Source organism: Pinus tabuliformis, chromosome 6, assembly GCF_031772625.1.
Source record: "Pinus tabuliformis cultivar Carrire ecotype Pingquan chromosome 6, CPIR1, whole genome shotgun sequence".
In the NCBI taxonomy this organism is placed as follows: Eukaryota; Viridiplantae; Streptophyta; class Pinopsida; order Pinales; family Pinaceae; genus Pinus; species Pinus tabuliformis.
In genome coordinates, this window is record NC_142292.1 from 1,408,933,692 (window position 1) to 1,408,938,147 (window position 4,456).

Here is a 4,456-nt window from a genome sequence, read left to right on the forward strand (position 1 = left end):
TATTTATAAAAAACCACAATCATTGATTAACTATCTTATAGACATATGTTCAAATGAAGGAGATTGAGTTCTAGATTTATTTTCTGGCTCAGGTAAGTTTTATTATATAGAATTGAATTTCAATATCTTCTTTCTTAATTTTATATGTCATTATACTAATTTACTTCATTATTTATTTTGTGCTTGATAATTAGGTACAACCTAGCATGTTTCCTGTAAAAAGGAAGAAATTGCATTGTCATTGAAAAAGATCCAGTATAGTGCAAATTTATTTCGCAAAGAATTAATGCTCTGCAACTTTTTCTAGATGAAATGCAAGAAATTGGGTTGAAGAAAGAGGATTTTCATGAATCACGTGTGGCAAAAAAGGAAAGGGAACCTCAACCAACATTACATGGAATTATTGGAAAGGCATACATTGGGATATTCACAGACATCTAAGAACCATTAGAAGAGGGAAATGAGCAAAATGAAGTAGAAAATATCGTGGGAGAAGACAATGATGAAACTCTAGAGGATGAAGAGTTTGGGTTACGTGATATTGTTGATTAAATTTAAGTTATGCTTGGAAATCAAGCTCATTTTTTGCAACTATTAATTAGTTATACTTGTAATGTTTTGACTTTGACATTTTATGAGAAAAATAAGCATTCAATTAATGTTGTTATGTGTTCAATATTTTTATTATGTGATTTTAACTTTAATTTTTAAGTAAATCATTATTTTTTGAAAAAAATAGTGATTATTATTATTATTTGACATGAAATTCAAAAGAAAAGAAAAAATAAATAAAAATAAAAATTATTTAACCATTTTTGTTAAAATTTTCCTATAAAAATTGTGATTTTGACATGTCATTTCTAGCAAAAAATTATCAAAATGTGTAATTTTTTAGTTATATTTATGTTGAAAATGGTTATTTTTATGTCAATTGTTAAAAATTATTGTTTTTTAGAGACAATTATTTAATGTGCATTGAAAAATTAATTAACGATATATAAATATGTAGAATACTGAAACATTAAAATATTGACCTTTTTCTTTAACTATTCAAAAAAAAAACCTCACTACAAAAATAAATAAATAAACAAGAAAATATGAAGAAAAAGACCACTTCAAAAATTGATAAATTTAGAAAATAATTATTCACATTTAATGCATTAGAAAATTTAAAGTCAAAAAATAGGTCTTTTAAAAAAAGGGCATGATGCAGAATCAACACTTTTTAAAATCAGCATGCAAATCACTAACATTCTAAAAACTAGTGTACATAAAAAAAATATAAAGTGTTAAAAACTATGCTAAAAGAAATGTGTATTCTACATCACCACTTTTCAACATTGGGTCACTTTTTTGCTACCTTTACGAAATGAGTAATCGTATCAGTTCTCGTTTCAAAGTTTACATTGTTGGTCTTCTTGCTTGCTTTCTGTGTGGACACTTCGTGGCATAATGCCCGAATTCATGACAATTGAAGCATTTAATTTTGGACAAGTCTTTCTTCTTGCCCCCTTGACTAGATTCTAGTTTGGATTGGGATTTCTTCCATTTCCCCTTCTTTCCCTTTCTAGCCAAAGCACAATTTTCTTCATTCTCTCCCTTAGATGAAGTTCCATCTCTGGTATTCTGTCTTATTTCATCTTGTACCAAATATGACCATAATCATTCCTAGTTTGGTAGTTTCTCCCTCTCGTTCACCAAATCTTGGTAGTTATGTCAGCTCTTAGGAAGGCTTAGAAGGGTTAGGATTACCAAATCATCTTCTATAATAGTAACACTAACTCCACCAAGTTCATCATGACATTGTGTGAACCTACTCAAGTGCCACCAAATAGAGTCATTCTTCTGCATCTTGATATTTTGAAGTTTATCCTTGAGTGGAAACTTCCTATGGTCACTATTATTTTGAAACAAATCTGTCATTGCTTGCCACATTGCATACAAAGTTTTTTTCCCATGGAGATTTGAGACAATGTCATCCTGTACTCCATCCAATAGTATTCTCCTCGCCTTGGCTACACACTTCCTCCATTCTGCTAGATCCTTGACTTCAGCTGATCTTGGTTTTAGAATGTCAATCTTGACAAATTCCTTCAAACCATTGTCTTCTAGCACTGCCTCCATGCGGTCCTTCCAAGAAGAAAAGTTCAAGATTCCCTCAAGGGCATACTCAAGTCTTAGTCCATAGAAATCCATCCTTCTAACTCTGAAGAATTGATCCTACAAATTTGATCCTCCTGTAACAAAAACTTCAAAATTTCTGCTCTACTATGAATTATGCTCTAATACCATGTAGAAATTATGTGTAGATCTAAAACTGCTCATTAAATTTACTAAATCACTAGACTCAAATCTACTCTACTACTTTGTGGAATTCAATTCACAATCTAGAACACATATCATAAACATGCATCAAGAAATAACACACACACACAAGGATTTATCTAGGAGAAAGCAACTACTAAAAGCCCCTTCAACCTTGTGTTCATTAATTAAGTGAGTAAGAAAAGCTATTACAATTGTCAGCTCAATGTCAGAGCTCAACCTACAAAATAAATTCTATTCTCTCCTACTAAATGACTAATCTGGCTAGTACTTAACCAATTCAGCACACCAAGCCCCTATTTCCTTGCATTGTTCCTTGAGGAATTGGGCCCCTATTAATTAGTAAATTACTCAAATGGATTTCATAGTTCCTTTAGGTTGATCCTCTAATTGCATGCACCACCTGTACACCTCAGAATAGTCTACAACTGATAGTACACTGCCTTGGAACCTCCACCTCAATTGGGTAACTCGAATTCTCTGCATGCAACAATTATTTTGGGTTGATTGATCAGTTAACTAGTTGATCACTAAGTGTGACTGAAGTCACACTGCACAACTTGACCTTCCACTAGTTCCTCTAACAGTTAGAACTAGTTTAACTGACAATAACTCAATTTAACTTATTTATATTGCTACAAATTAGCAATCACTCATGCTCAACTGAACTCAAGTATTCCAACTCGAATTATCTAAGCTAACTAGGTGACACAAACCATGTCACTCAAGTTAACTCATCCAAGTTGTCTGCTGAAATGGAAATTCAAATTTTCTCTAGTTTGACCAAGGCAAATCAAACTAAGATTTTTCTTGTTGCATTTTCAACATTGCTATGTTAGTTCAAATGCAAAATTATATATTCTAGTTGTAAGAAATGCTCTATTGTGTTGTTGCAAATGGCTATATAACATATTAACTATATAGATTTCTTGTTGAGTTTGCAATTTCATTTATGAAGGACAAATCAAACAACTAGAGATACTAATCCTTTTGTTGTTGGCCAGATTTTATTTCTTTTACAATAATTATCATTATAATATCAACTAGTATCAGCAAGAAGTTGATCTCATCGAGACTCCAACCACTGACAAACTCAATATATAACTCTACAAACTCATTACAGACTTAGTAATACATGAGAAAAAATCATATTTGACACAAATTCAATTTAGTCGATTATATAAGCTCCAACAAACACATAGCCCTGAAAAAAATTGAACAATTTCTTCTTTATCCTATCACAATTGTGTAAGTATGGGTCAAATTTAACAAGGCAGCTAGTGCATCGACCAGCTTTAAAACATAACTTGAGTCGAAACAAATATCATGTCGATTAGCATCAATAAAGTTCTAATTGACTTTCATATTATAGACCTCTACCATATCATCCACATGAGCAAGTCGATCCACCTTATGTTGAAAGTGCAGCAAGAAAATCTAGTTTTGACTTTGCCTGGGTCAAATGAGATTAAAATTCAAATTTCAATTTCAGTAAAAACTTGGAGGTATTTAACTAAGGTGACATGGCCTTGTCACTCATTTAACTCAGTTAATTTAAGTTAGATACACTTTAGTTCCGTTCGATATGATTTATTGCCAATTTCTATCAATCTATTTCAGTTAATTTAAGTTATTGTGAGTTAAACTAGTTTTAACTGTTAGATAACTAGTGGAGGGTCCAGTAGTAGGGTGTGTACCTCATTGATCAACCAGTTAACTCATCAATCAACCTAGAATAATGGATGCATGCAGAGAACTCAAGTTACCTAGTTGAGATTGGATTTTAAGGGCAGTGTACTATCAATCGTAGACTACTCTGAAGTGTACAGGTGGTGCATGCAATAAGAGAAGGGCCTAAATGAATTACACAAATCTCAATGAGGAATTTCCTAATTAATAGGAGCATAATTCCTCAAGGAACAACACAAGGAAATAGGAGCCAGGCAGGCAGAAAAATTGGTTAAGTGTCGACTAGAATCAGTCTGTGAGGCAGTAAGATAGATTATTCTAGTGCAGAGGTTGATCAGGCTAAAGCAAGCATTGTATTCTTGATCTACTTTCTGATTAGTGAAATAAATATAGGAAGGGGTTTGAGTAGTTGCTTTCCCCTAGATAATTCTGTGTTTTTATG